The sequence below is a fragment of the Lathamus discolor genome, chromosome 4, assembly GCF_037157495.1.
Source record: "Lathamus discolor isolate bLatDis1 chromosome 4, bLatDis1.hap1, whole genome shotgun sequence".
Lineage (NCBI taxonomy): Eukaryota > Metazoa > Chordata > Aves > Psittaciformes > Psittacidae > Lathamus > Lathamus discolor.
The window spans coordinates 46,379,336-46,401,012 of NC_088887.1; the positions used below are offsets into that span (position 1 = coordinate 46,379,336).

At 38.9% G+C, this 21,677-nt stretch overlaps 1 protein-coding gene across 3 annotated transcripts in view; it reads left to right on the plus strand.

Annotated features, from left to right (window-relative positions):
• MAP7D2 (MAP7 domain containing 2) overlaps nt 1–21,677 on the plus strand; it is a 76,650-nt gene that overhangs the window by 13,941 nt on the left and 41,032 nt on the right. The window contains exon 2 of one of the 3 annotated variants that reach the window (XM_065677323.1): nt 16,460–16,599. The exons of the other annotated variants lie outside the window; for them this stretch is intronic. The gene's annotated coding sequence lies outside the window, so the exon portion shown is untranslated. The remainder of the gene's footprint in view (nt 1–16,459; nt 16,600–21,677) is intronic. 3 annotated transcript variants of the gene reach the window in all.

Sequence of the window (21,677 nt, forward strand, 5' to 3'; positions counted from 1 at the left end):
TGCGTGTGTAATTAGTTTTTTAAGATGCTGTGATATGATGAGTAAAGCGTGTGACCTGAATTTCTCAAATTTTAATCTCACCTCTGTGCCATTTCTGCATCTATCCTCTCTCAACTGTTTCAAAAACAGCTTTTGCTGTTGGTATTATCATTCTTACAATGTTTTTAAAAGGCTGATACAATGTATTAAGACAGGTATGGGTTGTTCATTTGGAGAGATTAATATAATTTTTCGTTCCCTCAGAAGTTTGTTTCCTGTGTGATCACCAGGATTGAATTTCTTTCATGAATAGCTATCGCTTGCCTATGAAAATTTTTGAGGAAGCTATTTTTGAGCAGTATGTCTTAATTTACTTACGTTAGGTGTAAAATGAAGGGTAAAGCGAAGATGATGAGAAGAGGGCGTTCCTGTTCCTTGTTTATAACATCCATGAGTGACAAAAGATCTGGTGTAAAATCCACTCTCAACTATGCAGTTTTTGCAAGTTCTTCTGTTTTTAATAGATTTTGCCACCTACTGTTTAGTTAATGGAAAGATTGTGCGGAGTGTCTCCACAGAGTGGAGAAAATCATCCCAGGCGCACGGTGGCATGGACATACTTACATGAATAGTGCAGAATGTGGGAATCCTCTTCCTCTGATGAAAAAGGGTTTAGTTTTTTTTTCTCATTCTGTTTCTGCTGTTTCTAATGAGTTACTCGTCAGAAGGGTATCACTGCTAATATTCCTTTTACAGAAGGGAATTTTGCATTCCAGACACATGGCTAAAATTGAGCAAACCCATGCTTAATAAAGAATAACCAACATTAGTGAAAGGAAGGGCCTATATATATTCTTATTCTGCAAAGAGACATCGTTATATTAGAGCAACTCATTGATTTGCCTCATGTTCCTGTTGCAGGTTTATTTATAAATGTGGAAACATGAGAGTTTTGCATATTGATTTTTATCTTTAGTCAGAGCTCTGCTTTAATGAAGGATTTTTTTTAAAAGGAGCATCCTGCTCCAGTTAGATGATCCTAGAAAAAAGGTCAATCTATGAGGCTGTATACCGGTACGTCTACTACATGTATTGACTGGAGAATCTTTCATCCTGCATGTAAACAAACAAACGAACAAAAAAAGCATTTCAGTAAGGTTATTTCTTTATTCTTACTATTTGGTATTTGTCATCTTCTGGTAACAGATTTAACCTTTGCACTGTTTGTGCACAGAGATATAAGGATTCTTTGCAAGTGTCCCATATTTACTTGTACCTTCCATACAATTCTTTTACACATGGTCCCAAGAAGAAAATAGAATACATCTATTTGATTCAGTGGGATTTATTTTTATGACAGGGGAAAAAGAGTAATGGGATTAAGATGAAATAAAGGTCAGGCATTCTATGTTAGCATTACTGTGCTGCTGTTGTTTCCTGGTGACCTTTTCCAAGCATCACTTGTGCTGTGCTTTCATTAGACTGAAAACTCCAAGCTTTCCTCGGGTTTATTTCTTATCTCTGAGGTTAACAGGGCACAACTGCTGTCTATTTCATGCTGCTCTGAGCATTCAGCTTGAGCTGCTGCTGAACCTGAAAGTGTATCTTGGAAAGCTGCTACTATTACTGTGTTTATTTGCTGGAAATAGACTCTTTCCTGGGAAATGGTACCTGCTAATGAGTGTTTACACAGGCTTGTCACAGGCAAAGTGCAGATTTGTCAGTGTTATATCAAGAACTAGGTTCTCTTCATCCGTTCTGGGCATTCTGCTTCTTAAATGTTTCGTTTTGATGAAATAGGTTGTGAGGCTGTGTTTCATCTCTTTAGGAGGTATTATGTGCCTAATATTTTAGTTCCTCTGCTAAGATGCTTTAGCTGATGGGTTTTTTTTTCCATTCTTCTCAAAGCTTAGCTCTTCTGTCCTTTCTTTCCCTGAAGGTTTTAGTCTTCTGACAGAGAAGGAGTGCTGCCTTCATTCAGTAACCCAAAGGCTGATGGTGCAGGATACAGTCATATATGATGGAACTGAAAAATATGAGCTTTAGATAGTCTGATCCGTTAGAAACCCTGATTTTACTATGTTCTTCTAGAAGCCTTTGATCCTTAGTTGGAAATTCACTGAATGTCCCTTCCCTGAAGGGATCTGTGTTCTGCTGCCTAATGTTCTTCCTTTGTTATCAATAAAAATGTGGAGTTTTGAGACAGCCCTCCCCCCAACACTTTAAATAAAAGCTGCCTGCATTGCAGTTACGTCTGCAATGTAATTTTTCAGCTGTTAGTAAGCAGGCAAATGAAGACAGATGGTATTTTGAAAACACCTGTAGAAAATCCTCCTGTTCCCCATAGGCACCCTGATGCCTTCCTGGCAGAAGAGTGCATAAATTACATTACTGTGCACAATTAGGTGCTCTGTAGGAATTCGTCTACATTTGTCTGTTTGTTGTCTTGGGCTCCCTTTAAGTAGAGTGAAATAGGCACTTATAAACTCCTTCCTCAGGAGGAGGTGATGGGTCCTGGAAGGTACCCCTGCTCTGCAGAAAGTGAGTGAGAAGGGAAGCTGAGAGCTACCAGCTCAGAGGTGGGTGTCTGCTTACTTGGGCAACTGAAATTAGGATGAATCTTGCCCTCCCTGGTACATTGGAGGCGCTGTAGCTGCCCTAATGGAGTGCTCAGTACCTGAGAAAACTGCAAGCTATTGACAGCTGTAGCAGTCACTTTAATCCATGTGGGTCAGGCTTCCAGGCCTGCGGGAGAGGCACAGGAGGGCTGGTTACAGCCCCTCCTGTGCACTGGTTTGAACCTGCTCCCAGCATGCCCAGGAGCTGTTTACAAGTCAGGTTTATCGTTCGTGTTTCAAAGGTTAAGTGCCATTCTGCTCTGACACTTTCCTCTCTGTCGGAGCGAGTTGCTACTGGCTAGCAAGTCATGGAGCCTCTGCTCAGCCAAAGGTCTTCCTGGAAACCTTTTGCTAACTCACAAAGATGTAGTCAGCGAGACTTTACCAGTGGTAGCAGTTTGTTTTGATCTGCTGTCTTCCTCAGTGAGCCGATGGCTTTCCTTGGTGTGTGACTCAAGATGCCCCATCTAGGCAAGAGAAAGCCACTCGTGATCTGTGTGACTGTGACTTGTGTGATGGGCAGCATATGGCCAGGGGGCTGTTGCTTTGGCACCACTGAGTTGATGGTTATCATTCAAACCATTTATCGCTCTATTTAAATTTCTTCATTTCAAAAGGCAGGCTGATTTCGTAGGATACTATTAAGAGATATATTGATGTGTCCTATAAAAATTTGCTACGCACAGTTGTTTCTGTGGCTCTGAAACAGAAGCTTGTTTTAATCATAAATAGTATTGTTGCTCCGTATATACTGTATGTCACAATAACCCACATTAGGGTATTTTTATTGCTAAATTGCGGGTTGTCATGAGAACATGAAAGAGAGCATCATCTCTGGAAAGTTAAATATTAATTATATTACAAGACAAATATTTTTTGGGATAAAACTGGTAAAGGCATAAAAAGGATAGTAAACAACCCACCCCTTCACACAGATCCTGCCAGACTTTGTGGCAGGTTGCTAAAGGGTCCATGTGTGGAAGGAACAGTCAAGAAACATAAGGCAGTATCATGGAAGCTAAATTATTTGCATCAGTACTCTGCATGGAGGAGCTTAAGGGGTGTTTCTAGTCCAAGGCTTTCTGACAATGGAATATAGTTTAATTTATTGCTTAAATTGCATTTGATGTAGAGGAAATCAACTTCAATACAAAGACTTAAAAGGTGTAGAGAACTGAAGAGGGACAAAGCAAAGTTATCAAGCATAAGACTGAGTAAACAAAATATGATATACTGGGAAGAGCCTATTTGCCTTTGTAAGGACATGGATCTTGAAAACCAGTTGGACCTCTTGCAAGAGGTCAGCAAATATGCAGGGTGGAGTGATCCAGAAAAAGGAGTGTGCTTGGGTTTTCTAAAAAGTGTTTGTAGGTACCTTCATCGAAGACCCTAAACATCTTGAAAGCTCTTTACTCGCTGGTGAATTCATAACTGATGTGGAAAAACTTGTGAATGCTGAGATGGGGTTTTCTGCTAATAAGGTGTTACAGATAGTCACATAAAGAGTAGTCGCTTACTGAAGTTTGTTAGAAAAATTAGTCCTGGCTGACTGAGCGGATAAAATTCAGCATCCATCGGTACAAATGTGTGTGGGGAGTAATGTCTGTGGGAGGCAAGTATAAACAATGAGGTGTTCTGAATTACCTAGTAACAGTGGCGAAGGCGGTCTTGGAGGAGGGCCAGTTTGTGGAGGATGGACCTGTACTGTGTACCAAATGTGGGGGTGACAGCTTTATCTGTGGAAAGCCCCTAAGCTGCTTGTCAGGGTGGGCTTGCCCAGTACCCTCTGCACGTGCTTCATCCTGTGTCTTTGCAGAGTTACTGTTATTCATATCTACAACAGTAGGGCAACAGTCTTTTGTTCTGAGTGGTACTAGCGATTGTTCAGACATTAGTTGTCTGTGGAGATTTTCCATGCAATATGCCCAAGTGAGTTAAAACCTTTTTTAACATCAACATTTAAGAGTTTGTTATAGATTTTCCCTCAAAAAAATCTACATGTAATATTTAGGAAATAATTGTATTTGCTCTGTTAGAATTATTGATGATCATTTAAAATAAATTTAAAACTTTCAACTCTATCCAGAATTTGGCATGTGTGAAAAGGTTACCCATTTATAAATGCCTTTAGCCATTATTTGCACCGTGAAGTGCCAAATCTGTTTGAAATGTAGCTTTTTGCAGACTCTATGCAGCAAGGAAAACTTTATCAAGCTTACTGTCTCTTGTAAAATCTACAGTTCTGCTGTGTATTTTGTGCTTTTTCCTAGTAGAGATTAATCATCCCATTTCATAAATACATAATGATAGTATAGACTTGCAGAGATTTTAAATTCTCTTGTTAAAACTACGAGTAACTTTGAGAATGAAAATTTAATTATATACAGACTGTTCTCTTTTTTTCTTATTCAGTATTTTCTATTTTAATCAGATATTAATGTAATCCTCCATAGCAAAATAATTTCTTAGTGGTTTATGTTCAAAGGGTCTAGTTAATTTGCCCTTTAAAATTGTAGACTGGTTTAATCAAGATAAGAAACAAGCTACTTTCTTCTTTCCATAAGCTAGGAAATTGTTTGATTTTTGAAGATGATGATGTTGTTCTTATTAATAGTCTATCTTAAAACATCCTCAGTAATGTTGTTTCTAGAATGTACAATGTTTGATACTCCTGAATAGAGAAGTATGTAATTTGTCCTCTAGATTATCTGTTGACCTTGTTGTAAGTAGTCGAGTAGCAGTATGACTGCAACAAAACCCTGCTCCCAAAGGCAAATCAGAGTTCTTGGCAGATGTTTTTGCTTTAGAAGGCTATTTAGTCTTGCTGTGTTGGCTTTATAAATCAAATAAGGCAAACAGTGGTTCTGATATGATTCAAACACCTTGGTTTTTACTGTAAATGGGCCAGCTCTTATCAAGTTCCAAGGTAAGTGGAGCTAGTGCATTGAAGACTTAACACCCCCAAGTATTTTCATTTTCCATTTCTGATATTTTTTTACCCACATCTGTTCCCTGCATGTAAATTTGCATATATGGTCTAATATGCTTTTTCTACCTCTGTCTACAAGTTATCTTCAGGAATGCAATCAGAGTATTATATTTACTTGTGGATATTTTAAAGATTAAGAAAAACCTTTTCAGCTCCTTTCTATGAGGCTGGAGTATTTCCTAGTTGTCCAACACTGGTTTCTGCAAGGGAGAGCAATCCACATGTGTCATTTCCACACCTGGCTCTGTTGGTTTAAAGTTCAACAGCAACAGCACTTTGCACCCTTCTTGTGGCAGATCCCAATTGTCTTGTTACGCATCCCTGAGAAAGCCTCTGCCTGGCCCTGGTTTCTTGAGTTTGGCTTTTATGCCTGTTTTGACTAACCTTAGTCTAGAGCTGTTCAGTCTGCTCTAAGCCTGGCTTATTTCATGGTGCTGTAGACTATTTTTTGAGCTTTTATTTTTTATCTACCAAAAAATTGCTGTTAACAACATACTTCAAAGCACAGCAGTGTTGAAGAACTGAAGTTTTGACCCTTAAGAAGGGGCACAGTGCTCTGAATCCCTCTAGGCTCTGGGATGTGCATATTAAAGGAATTCTTATTGTATTACTTTGAAAGATTGACTGGCTTCGTAAAGTGTTCTGAACTAGGGCTTGAGTGGTTGCAGACAGTAAAAACAAGAACTTTAAGAGCATATAGTTAAACCTTCATAATACCTTAACTTTGTCTTCCTATGTACACTATTTGCTTCTGGTTTTCCATTTAAAAGCTTTTTCTTCCCTTCCCTTCCCTTTTCTCTTCTTTCTTCTTTCTTTTTTCTTTTTTTTCTTTTTTTTTTTTTTCCCCTCTGGAGACTATTACAGTTATGTTCTTTTATCTCTAGGTTCCATATGCCAAAATATTTAGCTTGGTCTGGATTTTGTGTGCAGATGACTGAGGATGCAGCTGTATGCTTTATCATACTCCTCAGTTCTCAAACATCACTAGTATTATCTTTACAAATAAGATAAACATGTAAAATAAAATGGACCTCACTTGCCCTGAATAAAAGCCCTTCCTCCTTCCCTTGCAGAGCCACCTCAGCCCTTGATTTTGATTTACCTGGTGATGTGTTTAGGCAAGGATATACATTTAGATAGGTAAAGTTGAAATACCACAACAGACTTAGTTGTTTGAAATAATCTAGTTGTCATGCTGAGGCATAGTATTGTATTCAGAATAAATTCAAGCATTAAACAAAATCTCAAGTCAGGCCCATCAGGTTGTGTGGTTTAGGTGTGAAATTCCCTAATTTAGGCAGGTCAACACCCACCTTTTGGCTTTAAAGAGCTGTGCTGTTGCCTCCCTCCCACATGTCAGACACCTGCCTGCTTCAGCCCTCATGTGCCAAACCCTTGTATTAGATTTGCCTGTCATGGCATGGCAGAGGCAATGGAGCAGAAGTGCTGTGAGGCTGGGTGTGCTGCTCAGGGTGTCCTGCCTTAAAGCACTCCTTTGCTTTCCTTCCGTTCCCACTGTGAGGGGTGGCCTTCCCGCTCCTCTCTGCCTTGCCAGATCAGTGTACAGCCACCTTTGCAGTGTAGGCAGTGATCTGCTGTGCTTGTGTGCAAACATGAAATAGAAATCCCCAAATAGGATCTGTTGCCTGTAGGTTTGAGCTGTTTTGGTTAGGCGTACTCTGGAGTTCCTGGATTGTACCTACGCACACACACAATTTAGTGAATCTTTTCCCAAGGCCAAATATTTCTACTTGAAGCTATTTTGGTACAGTGAGTAGGATGAAAAATTTCTTGCTAAGCCTTAAAAAGTAATTAGAAAAAAACCCTTGTATTTTCAAATACCACACTTGAGTGTGTGACAGACTTGCTGGGTGAGTAATCTACATCAGATATCTATAGAACACTCATCATCTTGGTACTGAAATGCTAAATCATAGCCAGGTTAGGTTCATGGACTTTGGCCATAGGGACTGTGATGTCTCGTTCTGTTCTTTACTTCTGGGGTACCAAGCAGCCTTGCAGTGTAGATTGAATGGGTAAAATCTTCTGAATACATTCCACATTCTTAATGTGAGCATTGCTGCAGCAATGTGGAGGTATTTCTAGCTGTCATAGGCAGCAAGCCAATCCTCCTTGTGATGCAGCCTTGCAGGTTGGCATTAATGGATTTCTGTACCTGTACAGAGCCTTTTTTGGCTGTGCTAGGGGGAATCTAGCTATACATAGCCATTGCAGGACCAAGGCATATAGCTGTGTGATATTATAGACCCGTGTTGCTCCCAGAAGCAAATCTGATAGGGTCCACAATGTAATAATAAGTCATTTTTGTGTTTAGAATCACAGCTGCAATGCTTCAGGTTGCAACTACATGTGAAATCCCATAATTGTCTTGGTGTGATAATGTCTTAGTTTCTTTTAAATAAATTGACTCCCCAGGAAAAGCTGTTATACGGAGAAGAAGCTTCATTTGTTATTTTCAAATAAATGAACAGCTTGAATGCCTTATGTCAAGCTGCCTATTTCTGATTTAATGAATAATGGAAAAATTGAAGGACACTTCTTAGTGGTTTTGTTGTGCCTTTTTTTAACTGTATAATTTGATTCAACTTGTAATAGATTATAATAATTATGGAGTTTTAGGCAAGCTCCTGTTGCCCAAATCAGTATCCCACACCTTGTGAAACAAATAGGCTTGAGGAAGTGTGGATCCATACCTTTATATATATGCCTCAAGACTGAGGCATATATAGAAAATTATGAAGATCCCTTCCACCTGAAAAAATTGGGTGTTTTTGGACGGAAATTAGATTCTGAGCACCAGAAGGCAGTTATCAAAAATACCATCTTGCTCAAGTGCTGTATGCTGGCCCAGTTCTCTCCTCTGGCTTGGATCCTTGTGAAATGAAAGCAGTACAGTTACTTTGCACCCCACTATGGTTCTAACCAGATATGTAAGCTATGCTGATTATCTCTACTTAAACTACATGGTTTTGATTGCCTTATTGCCATAGGAAAATAATGTCCTGAATATGTTAGACAGTTATTTGTTACTGAATTTGTAGTGTAGAAGCAGTACCATCCAAATGATCTCCTGTGCTATAATTATGCATAATAAGTGAGAGCTTTGTACTACTCACTGCAAAAATTGGTTACTTAGTGCTATGAAAACATTACTTAGCAAAGAGGTGATTTTCTTTTTAAGGGACTGTGTACAGGCTCACCCCAAATTAGCTACATTAAGGTAATCACAATACTCACCATGTAAAAGCAGTGTATGTTTTGTGTACAGATGCTCAGGGGCATCATTTTGTGTCAGAATGGTGGCTGCAGAACTAGGGATAGCATGAACTCTTCCGTTGTGTATTTTTTATTTTTATTTTTTTTTTTAGTTTTGATCTGCTCTGTCTTGTAAAGAGGGGCCAGATCTTGCATAGTTGATTGTGTTCCTTCGTATCGCTTTCAGTGAGGTGGTGGGATAATGTGAAGCTTTTAATTGGCTTGTAGCTTGGAACTCCACTGTGTGTGCATCAACTCCTTTTGCTCACTGAACCGGTAACATTCTTCCTAAATTGTTCTGCTCACTTAATTCTCACATCTGACAAGAAGAGCCTGCAGTGCCCAAAGCATGCCTGCGAGGACCCCAGGCCATTCCCCTCTCTTGCTGTCATTTATTAGTGGGAAGTTTTTTGACATCTTTACAAAGCTTTTGCACTCCAGCAAGCCTGTCGCCCTCAGTTTCTGAACATTGCGTTCAAGTGGCTGTGGTACTCAAGGACTTACTTTCAAAAGTGGTGTATCAAACGCAAATTGTGGTTATTTTCTCTGTGTAGCATTACCAGATGTTATTTAAAAGGTGGCAAATAAGTCTCTAAAGCTTTAAAGCAGAAAGATTTGTCTGAGGACTCAGAAATAGGAAACTGTACAGAATTAAGTGTCTTTGCAGACAAGTATGTGTGGGGTGAAAAGGGGAATAAATGTTCCTTGAAAGGGGTTCAGAGACTGTCAAGCCAAAGCAGCTTTAGCCTGGGATGAGAAAGTGAATTTTGTTTTTTGGTGGGTTCCACCCCCCCCCCTCCCCCCCAGTATTTTAGTTATATACTTACTTGTTTGTTATTGTTCATGTATTTCTGAATAATGCCGTATTTTTTTTTTTTTTTAAGCTAGAAGTTGTTACCTGTGATTTTTCTATTCAGGGAACACATTGAATGCTTGGAAAAAAATACGGTTTTGAATTGATGATTGTATAGGTAGAAACAAGCTGAGGAATTTTCTGTCAGAGGAGGTGATGAGCAGACTTGGGAGGATCCAGTTGAAGATGAGGTTATAGTTTTTGCACCTAAAAATTTGTCATCTGCAACTTTTCACCTCTCTAGGAAAACATAAAACCAGACAGAGTTAGAATTCCAAGTATTGCCACAAGTTAAGCCAACTTTAGTCATAACAAAAAGGATGCCCAGTACATCATCTGTGTATACAAGATGTATGACTGTGGAAGGGCTTGGATCCTTGAAACATTTAAGATAAAATATGTACTGACATTATTGTAATTTGGGTCAGGTCATTGCAAGGATATTCACATACGTCAAATACTTCCTCAGATAACATTTCTTTCGTGTGTGTGTTAAGCTTAAGAACTAATCAGAAGTGCTTTGTGAAAACTAACATTCAGACTTTGCTTTAAGGGGGTTTTGGTGTACTAACATTGTTTCAATTTTTTTTTTCAAACTTAATTTTTATACATTTCCTGAACCTTAAGCCATAAAACATCAATATTTATATACATTGAAAGCGTAAGGCAAGGCTTGAAGTAAATACTTCAAGTTAACTTTCACTTCTTCTGATTGCCACATTCGCTTTTGCCAAACTATTTCAATTGATCTTTCAGAGATGGTATTAATATTCCCTCTTACTGGTTTTAGCTATTATAGCTACAAGAGAACTATTTATTGAAGGGTAATCAACTTGCCATACCAACTTAATGTTTCTTTTAAGTATCCTTCTACATACATTTTCATTAAGAAAAAAAGCTTAAAAAATGGAAGCATACACGTGTTTCAGAATCAAATAGAACCTGGTTTTATAGAAGTGTGATATTGAAATATCACTGTGTACTTTTTGTATAGAAAGTCATATTGCCTAGAATTTCAGGGCATAAAATTCACCAGATGGTTTCTGGAAGCTCATTATGATTTAAGATCAGTTTGAGTTTCAATTCTGTAGCTGAGTAATACTCAGTGAAGTTTGAATGATGGGGAAGAACATGAAGTGGTAACGTAAAGAAGGATAATGGTGCAGGAGAGAGATGTATAGTTTAAAAAATCAGAGAAAAGCAAGTGGAAAGCTGAAGTAACTTTTAAATTTACAGTGAGAAGAACAGGTTGTCACTAGAGGGTTTATATCCCATCTCTACTTTTTGTTTTTTAGTTGAACATTAAAATAGTACCAAAAGCTGTATATTGACATCTTGATACTGATTAAGTAACTGGCATATACTTTTTTTCCATCAAGTACTTCTGGATTAACTTCATTCAAAAAGAAAACTGGACCTGTTCTCCCAGTGAGTTGAGTACAAAACGTATTTCTCATTCTTGTCAGAGTGCACCGAAAGTTCTTTAAAATGTAAGCTGTTAAATATTTATATTAATAATATGAAATGCATTTGTTTGCAATGATTCTCTTGGAAGTTGGAGGAACTTTTGCTGTAAAGTATACTGGAAGAAATGATGCTTTATAACTCTGCAACTCTTTAAAAAAAAAAAACGGACAAAATTACTGGTCTAGTTAGGTACTGTAAGGAAACAAGTGCTCTTTCCTGTCATTTTTTTTTTTTTGTCTGTCCTGCCTTAATAAGGATTTATAATAAGTATATATTGAGCAGTGTGTTTTTTCTGTTGCATTATAGCCATGCCAAAGTAGGAGACATTTGGACTTCTTATAATTGGCAGAATTGCCTCACGTGATTTCTGTGTGCTTGGCTAGGCTGCCCTCTCATCCTTAGTGCTGCAGGGCACAGCTGCAGGCATGTGCCTTGTAGAATCAGGAGGAGAAAAGCATCCACCTCTCATTTTGCCTTTTCCACCTGGGCTGCAGCCTGGCACTTTGCTTGCATCTTTCTTTCCTCTGTTCTGCCAGGAAGTGTCAGTCTTTGGGGTCATATGGTGGCAGCACAAGATACTGGGTTTTGTTTTCCTGTTCTTTCTTTTGGAGGTCAGGCATTTAACCTGGAAAAGGCTCAGCAGGTTCCTCATCACCATATTCCAGTACTTACAGGGTGGCTACGAAGAGGATGGAAGTTCTGTGGCACATGGAGAAGGCAATGGGTACAGGTTGTGTTGTGTTCTTTCTTGGTGAAAGAAATTTTTTCCACTGAGAAGAGTCAGTCACTGAACAGCTTCCTGAGAGATGTGGTGGAGTTCCCATCACTGGAGGTTTTCAAGATGTGAGAGCATGGGGTGCTAGATACCTCTTCTGGGCTTCCTTTCCTGTGAAAAGCTGGACGCAGATGATCTTTTGAGGTCCTTTCCAGCCTGTGCTGTGGTTCTATGAAACTGCTACCCCTCATTCTCAGAGGACAGGCTTTAGAAATTGACAAGCAAATTGCACAATACGAAGCAACAAAACTGAAGTTTTGGAGTAAGTCCTAATGTATGATATTTGTAATGAAAGCCCATTATATGGTTTCTCTGTGAGGCACATGGGAGTGTCCAAACTACCTTGTGCTGCGGATGGGTGGCTGGCTGCCAGGGAGAGCCTTCACTTCATGATTCTGAGGGAAGATGCCTGTTTTCTGGCTGAGGGCTTCTCAAGCTCCCCCAAAACAGTGTGCATGCATGGGGTGTGTGCGTTTGCTTGTAGCTGGTGTGATGGAGTATGCTAGCTGCCTCTGGCAGGTAAGGGGCCAACAGCACCCAAATTAGCCTGGGGACTTCCTGGAGCAATTGGCAAACCAGGAGAGAAGATGCTGTAGTGGCCTGCAGGGCAGTTGTGCTGGAAGCCACAAGGCTGCAGGTATGAGGGGCATTGGATGTGGCAGAAGGCTCTTTGAGGTGTAAGGTTTGTTTGAGGGGAGGGAAGAGCTCATACAGATTTATGCTGAGGCAGGGCCTGAAGACAGGGCACTGATTCTAGTGGAACTTGAATTGTTTCAAAATGGAGAAGGGGAGAAAGGGAACAGGGAGAAGTCAGGAAGACTCCAAGAATAAATAAGGATAATAAATAGAATAAGGAAAAACTATAAAATTAAGAGAAACAGTGTCTCAAAAGATACTGATACTGTCTACAGACAGAGACAGCTAATGACCCTAATTGCACAGAGTGCCATCTCAGTAGCATTTTATGTATCCCTTTATTTCTCAGGTGTATATAAATACTTGTTTTCTTTGCTGAATAAAATGTGAAAAAGAACACTGGGTAACACTCGATACCACTAGAGCTTAATTTGTGTATTGTTCTTTACACCACAAAATTCTTAACATGGCTATAACATGCTCAGTGCTGCCGGTTCTGGCAAATCCCAGTTCTGAGGGGAGAGCTGCTGGGGCATGGCTGTGTTGGGGAAGGGGGTTTGGGGGTGGCCATTTCTGGTCTGCCTTGCACGTGGAGGTCATGGCAGTGGTTTTTCTGCTGATTTAGTGTTGACATTGGGGTGAAGAAAGATCATTACCAACAAGGTCTTCTAAGGATTAAAACAAAATTATTTTGCTGTTCTTTTTGGTGCAAAGTGGATGCTAAGTTATAAGCTTTTGACTGTAAACACCTACTTTCTGGTGCCAAGTAAACCTAGGTTGTGGGGTCAGGTTGAATTTCCTGCCAGTAAAGTTATTAAAACCAGAACTGTGACGCATCGGAAAAGAGGGATAGGGAGGAACAAGGAAAAAGAGAAAATGAAGAAGAAAATTTTAAATAGAAATACCACCTAACCCATGTAAAGACTAATTGTAGACTTACAAAGTCTGCATTAGAAGAAATTAAGCTAACTGGCTTTCATCTTCCAAAATGTACAATTACATTGTGCTACAAGCAGATCATTTAATTGCAAAATCATCATTCAAGTGTTCTGAAAATCAACTGGAACAAAGCATTGCCTGGCAAGCATTTGTGACCTTCTATTTCTCGCATTCACCATGCATTTATCTCTATTGAAAAGCTTTCTTTTTATTCCAGTGTACACATCCACACCATGTGTTACTAGACTATGTCACAGTATTAAATAAATCTGTATGCCAAAAAAAGTCTGGCTGTGTGATTAGATTTGGTTTGTTCAGTGTGGCATCTCCCACAGGAAAAGATTGAGTGTGAATTCAGCAATCATCATCAGCCTCAGTACATTTATGCTATTCTTGACTTGTGCGAATAATTATTTGTTTCCATTTAGAACTTGTTCTGTGCAAGTAATTTCTTCAAGCTCATCTGTTATCATCTGCTTTTTGGATGGTGCTGTTTTGTTAAACTGCAGGCACTCACAGTTTCTTACTCTGCTTTTTATGACTAACCCAAAAGAAATTACCACTGAAAATTAGTCTTCCATTATCATTGGTCAGTTCATCTTGGCAGTTTCATGTCATGACACTGGATTAAGCTTCTTTTAAAGTTCTCATTTTATATGTTGGCTCTGCTTTTCTTTAAGCCTGTCAGTTTAAATGTCAGGCAGTTAATTAATTAGATGCTTTGAAAATTAGTGCAATGTAACATCATATGGCTCTTCCCTAAAACATTTAAACTGTGTTTGAATGTGCTTGTTTTAGCTAATCAATGTCCTCTCGTTTTTTTAGCTGCCTTTATTTTGTATGAGTTATTCAGAAAATAATGTACAGAAGAGGTATAATTTTTTTTCCCTGAAAATCAGTTTGTTTTTTGGTTTTTGTTTTTTTTAAAAAAAGCATGGAGACTTCTTTGTTTTAGCAGCTGCCATTATTTTTGATAGATATTCTGAAGTTATTTTGAGGGTTTTGTTGTTTTTTTTCCCCCAAGGCCGTTCTGCTGAGAGTAGCTGGGACTTTGAAGATAGAAGCCACTTAATGATGTAAAGTCATCATGCACTTAAGCTGTATTTCTCAAGGCATGCAAATGATAAGGACTTTGATATGGGGTTTAAGTGTCTGTCTACAATTTGAAGAATTCAGTTGTCTGTATTTCTTCAAAAAGAAATTAAGCTTAGAGGATCACACCTATTTGTCTGTCCTTTCTTCTCGCTGATAATTAGCTACTGAAGCCATCAGTGAACTTCAACCAAATTTTATGTAAGTTAAAGTCTAAAGGGTGCTATATTCCCTTTTTAGGCTTTTTAGTGCTCTGTAATATTTTTTTTTCCTAGTCACTTCTTTGAAGAATTTGAGTTACCAGAAAAATAAGATTTTATGGGCCAGATATGGAGCTCTGCCCTTACCTATGAATGAGAACAAAAATTTGCTGTGCAAAGTGTTACAACTTGAGGTGCAGGAACCAGCAGCATTTGTGTTGCATTCCCAGAGTTGCATACAAACGCATAAGAACTAAAATAATAAACAAATTTTGCCTTTGAACCAAACAAGTAACTATTCTTATACTATGATGGTAGACCCATATAAGCCTTGTAACAGAATTTCGCAATTCTGAACAAAATACAGCCCATAGTTTTTGTTAAAACATTTTAAATTCTGCTGAGTTTGCATAGTTGTTTTAAAAGTATCTGGGTGCTGATGTCAAATCACTAACTCTAGCACTTATTTATGTGCCAGTGTTGCACTTTGTTCTGAATCAAGTTAGTCTTCTCCAGATGGTTGAAGGATGAACAGAAATATTCCAAGAAATGTCATTTTTTAAATATCTGTATTTTCTCTAAAACATAACATTTTGGGCCAATGTCTCCGGTCTTTGAAATAAATTCAGGTAATGGTCAAAAGAAAACACCATGCCTGTAGAGTGCATGTGCAAGTGCCTGTATGTGTCTAAAGACTGCAAAATGATTGCACCAAGGGAAATGCCAGCTGAGTCCTTGTAATCCTCCCCTGGCTTTTTTCTCCTTGTCTGGGGCAATAAGGTTGCCAGCACTTGGTGAAGTCTCAGCAGTGACTTGCGGGTGGAATTGCATACACTGAAAGCCTCATGTGTGGTGTTCCTTGAGAGTCAGAACCTCATAGCTAAAGGACAGGTAGAAAACTAGGCAGAAGTTGCAACAAGGACATTTTAGGCTCTTGATGGAAGACCTATAAGGATTAGATTCTCAGACAAGATCAAATAATTGCACAAGCACCAGAAGGAAAAGGGCAAATATTCAGATCCACCACTAAATTATATAATATATTAAGAATTATATCTAGGGGCCAAGACTGGGGCATCCACAAGCAGAAGCTGTATGGAATACACTTTGATGAACTGACCAGAAACATAGTTAAAACTGTATATCTTTACATAAAGTTATTACTATGAAGTATGTTGGCGTAGTACATGGACTAAAATGCAGGGGGGAAAAGGTTAAAGGTAGACATATAACTGTAAAAGCTTTTTCTCTCTATGAAGATTTACTGCGTTTTCCTAGAATAGATTGTTTTGGTTTTGATAGTCAATGGGTGTTCTTCTTCTCCTGAAATAAATCCTTGGGAAATACTATTAGCGTGAAGCAAAATAAAATCATTGTTTTAACTCTGGCTCCTAATCATAGCCAAGTCTGCAAGGAGCCACACAAGCTAAAGTCCATGAAGAACTTTGCTTCTTTCTTTAAGTTTTTGCCAAATCACGGGGGAAATGTGCTTTCTACATCTGATAGCTGCTTCTTTGTGGAATAATACACCATTTCAGCAATGCATCAGGTAGGGGCAGAGCAAAGTGGAGGTTAGCCCTTTTTTAGGTCATGTTAGTAAGTCATCAATGTGCCTTTTTTTCTTTTTTTTAATAGATATATAAATGGGAAACTGCAAATGAATTCTTTTGTTAAGTGCTCTATATTCACCTTGCTCACCACAAAGAACAGAAGAGCAACACCCTAAAGCTTTCTCCAAATCTTCAGTCATCACTGACTTAATGATGGAGGATAAGGTATGGTGAGAGATGAAGGGAATATTAAAAAGTTAATTGTATTGTCTGGGAAAAATAAGTAGGCATATTGTGGTAACAAATGGCATTTCATGTTTCTGTAAGCATTGTTTTCTTGCTTCTCTAAGTGTACCTTTTTTACAAGTCGGAGCAAATCCCAAAGCATCAATATCTCTATTGCAGTTTCTATAACATTAGACTTGAAATGAAAAAGAAGTTAGTGGAAGAACCCTGCAGAGCCGTTCCTGTACAAAACATGCAGTGGATTAAGGCCAGTGCCACACTGTACAGACTGCCATCTCTGAAATGCTTATTCACCAAGCCTCTGTCTCCCTTGTGATCCCTTTATCTGTAGATAGTAATCTTGCTGTATCATTATCCTTAGTTTCTTTTTTAGTGACAGTTAATTGAGAATATACTGACAAATTTGTGTTGCCATTTTTATTTAAGACTCCAGAGCAACACTTCCTGGCTAAAGTTGTTTAGAAGCAAGTTGTGGTTTTGCCATGTACAGGTATTTTGACATAGAGATTAATTAAGAGTTTGATTACAAGACCAGGGTGATGAGGCACTGGCACAGGTTGCCCAGAGAAGCTGTGGCTGCCCCATCGCTGGTAGCGTTCAAGGCCAGGTTGGATGGAGCTTTGAGCAACCTGGTCTGGTGGAAGGTGTCCCCTGCCCATGACAGGGGGGTTGGAACTAGATGGTCTTTAAGGTCTCTTCCAACATAAACCATTCTATAATGACCTATCTTCAAGCAGTTGCTTTCATTTGGAGACCTTGCACCCTGCAGGCAGACTGCAAAGGAAGGCAGGGTATACAGAGACTGCAGGGCTTCCCCCAAAAATGCTGTCCTGTGACCCCCAGGTTACTTAGAGATTTGCACTTGCTCTGTACTGGTGCCGTGAAAGTTTCTTTTTGGATAAAACGGGCTCTGGCAGCAGAATAATGGCCTTCAGCAGTGTACTTCAGTAGCTTGAGCCAGGCAGCTTGACATGCTTCGGGCTACTGCCATGGTGCGAAAAGGATGCTAACTTTCCTCTTCACTGCAAAGCAGAATTTCAACAAGGGGTCCTGGTTGCTGGTGTGGTGGGCTGCAGTGTCTGGCCTGAGCGGGGAGGCACCTCAACTGCCCGCTGCTGAACAGTGGCTCCTGCACCCCTTGCTTTTAAATTACAGCAGAAGGCGGTACTGCCAAGGTTTGAGCGAGTGTTCGTTGCTGTCAGCAGAGAAATAAATGGCAGTAAAGGAGAGGTAGGTGCCCTTCAGGTGCAGGTCAGCTCCGTGCCCATGTGGGGCTGTGCAAGACTGCAGTGCCTGTAAAGTCTTACAGGAAAACTTGCTGCCTGGATCGGGAAAAACAGTTCTGTGCTCTCCCTTCACATTTGCTGTCTTCATGCGCTCCAGCTGCCATTTAGGAGTGCAACACAGCAGTGAAAATTGTAAAACCACCGAAGTGTAAGATTGCCATTCAGTGCTGTACACCAGCAAAGCCAATTAACTTGAACAGGAAGTGGGGCTTAATGTGCATTTGGGGATTACAAGCTAGCAGGAGGTGGGAGAAATGGATACTTACCACTTCCATCTCCTTTGCTGATGCTAAAAATATCTGAATCTCTCAATGAAATGCTGATTTTCACTGAGCTCTGGTTATCTAATACGTAATAATAAATTACATACAACATCAGCAGATGCTGATACATAAATGTGTATTGCAAGTCCAGAAACACTTAATGAGAAATAGGAATGTGCTAGACTACACTATGGACACAAAGCTTTTGTTTCTAGTTCATTTTGGTGGCAAAAGTTGTTGGAAAGAAATGAAGTTTCTTTCATTTTGACATGTATGTTCCTAAAATGAGGTTGCTCTGGTTGAATTCACTGAGATGATAAAACAAATGTATGTGGCCCTAAAACATTTCCCTTAAATAATTTGAGCAAAATAACTGTGTCTTGAGGCTTGCTGTCTTACAGTGAGGCCTTTTCTTGCAAAGGCTGTAAGGTGCAGTGAACTAGTCAAACAGTGTTTACGGTATTTATAGATACTCTTTTTCCAGCAAATACATTTTCCATTTATTGTGGTAGTATGTGAGTGATAAGACCTCTTCAGACTTGTTTGGCATATGCAAGGGCTTCCCAGTCCTAGCAAGACACTTTCATCTTTTCTGTTTTAACAAAGTAGTTTTACTGAAGTCGGTGACACTTTGTGCAAGATAGTAAATGCACAAACCCTAAATACATATTGGGGCAACTGATAATTCAGGAGATACACAGTGAGTGAATGAAAACAGAACAAATCTGTCATGGAAAAAAATTGTTTCATTTGGATTGTTTATAGCTTTGGGGTTTGGGGGTTTACTTGGTGTTTTAATATGTAATTCCCAGCTAGTGCTAGCAATTATTCCTTGGCAAACCCTACTTCTATTAGTTTCAAAGTGTTAATTGTGAGTTAGAAGCAATATTTGGTTTTGTCTATTCCTTTTTTTTTTTTTATCCATTCCATAATTTTAAGATTATTTGCTTGCTCAGGTAGCAGGTTTGAAAAGGATGGCTTTCCTTGGGTGTGTGTAGGATGAATCCCTTATCAAGGTAGTGTCATGAATTCAGGAATTCCTTTTGGGTTATGCTCTTTTCTTGTTCCACTTCTCATCGTGAATCTTGTGTAGTTAGGTGTCTGAGGGGGAAAAGGCCTGTGCTATCTTTAGTTCATATTCTTGAGTGCTTTTTCTGATAATACAGTTAAAGTTGTGATCAGATAAATAGTAAAAAAATCATAGTTTTCCTACATCTTAAGTGCACCTTCAAATTCGATTGTCTGTGTTTTACACTGAAAATTTCTACATTTACTGGGGAAAAAAAAATAGAGCAAGTTGAGACAGGGGGACACCAACAAAAAACCCCAAAACAAACATCACAATCCCCAACCCTCCCAAAACTCACTCAACCCCTGAAAAAAAGTCCCAAGGCCCCCTAAAAAGCCCTACTTAAACTGTTCTGAATAAGCCCTAATAATCATTTTGTATTTGAGATTCTGATGTTGTACGATATCCTTTTTTTTTTTTTTTTTATTTTTTTAAATAAAACAACTCTGGAAATTGTCAATAAACTTTGATTGTACTGCAGATGTGTAACTCAAATCAGTTTCAATTAGACATTCTGGAAAGAACAATTATAAATAAATTAGAATCTTTGGGACTCTTATTTTTTTTAACTTTTTTTTTTTTAATTCTTTCATCTAGTTTCAGAATTTTTGGTGAACTCTGTATTTGTGTTGAAATCTCCTGATGCTAAATTCTGCTTCTACTGATACTCTGCAAAAGCTAACATTCTTGAGACACTGAGCAGGAGTGGCATGAGTATCTGACTGGGTCCCTACCTGCCAGGTTGCTTTGGAGCCTGTGGTAGAACTGTGCCTACTTCAATCAGTGCCTACTAGAACAGCAGCTACTTTGGGCAGTCAAGAGCTGTTAGCTAAGACTCTGGGCATAATGTTTCCATGTATGATAATTTAATTTTGTATTAACATTTTGAATGAGGCTATTAATAGTTGCCCATTTATCTTCTATCTGAGGAATAATCCTGTTGGTAATTGATAAAAGTTACCATAATGTCTAATAAGCAAAAGGAAACCTCCTTTTTTGTTTCCTTTCTCCCTCCCCCTTGTGAATCAAGAGTATTGGAAAGTGTTATTAGTGTAGAGAAGGGGAGTATAATATACTCCCTCAGCATAGGATGGGGAGGCAGGTCTGCCATTGTTGTTTACCATTTGTCTTTGCACAGGCTTTATTCTGCAGCATATGAAATCTGACATGCGTGTCCACCATTTAATAGTTAACACAGCACATGTGTGTTTGCATATTTTATATCTACTTGAATAAAAGTTCTCTTCATGCATACGCATTCACATATATATGGACTTTTCTTTCTGAATTATAGTAAGGTTGAATGGATTAATTGTTATCTGTATTGCCAAAGGTAGGAATAAAGAGTTTTTAAAGTAACTGCTGAACTTGGTAATTATATATTAAACTTTCTGTCTTCATAAACATGAGTGATGTTTACACATGGATGTATTCTGAAGAAACTGAAGGTAAAATAAACCCAGAAACACGTGAATCTTTACCATTGACCTCCCTTTTTGTGCAATTGTAATTGTGTGCAGTAAGACGCAGGCTGAAAGGGGAGAAAACTAGTAGCTACAGATTCCACATGAGCCTGGTATAGTTTGAAGAATACAGCTGTAAATGTTCATGTGTCTTAAATGTGGGAGAAAGATACTGGCAAGCTGTAGTGAAGTGTCTGGAGTCCTTTTTGCCTAACACATTACAGAAGCATATGAATAAAATAGCAATGTAGAATACCCACTGACACAGTGTGGCTGCTTTGTATGTGCTTACCATGTGGTGGGCTGTCTAATAGGGCCCTGTTCAGTAAACTTAATTACTAATCTAGTGTTATTACTTATGAAGTGTTTTCATAAGTAAAAGCATTCTGCTAATGTATCTTACCGGTTCTCTGAGTGATCTTGAGATCTGCTGTGTCTGCCCAATACTGGAGTCTCCGTGAGACCCTGTCAAGGCTGTGCACGCTGTTTATACATAAAGCATACAATCCTGTGGAGCTAATTAGGTGTTGTGAGTTTATGCAGAACTGAAAAGATCTGCCTTTTATATTTCATCAAGTTTTTCTTCCCCAATGTAGTAATCAAGATATTTTTTGTTATTACATGTGCTCAGCAAGTCACCTTTATATACTTTGTGTAATTTTGAAGTGACTTGGCCAGCATTTTGGAGTGATTTCACCTTTAAACTTAAATAAACATACCAGTAGGATATATTTTGCTACTGTAATGTTTGTGTAAATATGGTATAGGACATATTCTGCTATTGTAATCTTTGTGTAAATATGGTATACAGTTCTTGATTCAAACAGCTTGAAAATCCAGGGTGGGGATCAGGAACTTAAGGCAGCTAACTAGTGACACTTGTGTCCTTGCTGCTTAACCAGAGGATGCAGGTCCCTGACAGCTTCTCTGTCCTATCCGCCCAGCCACCTCTCAGACAATTAGCCTGCAGTGTCTG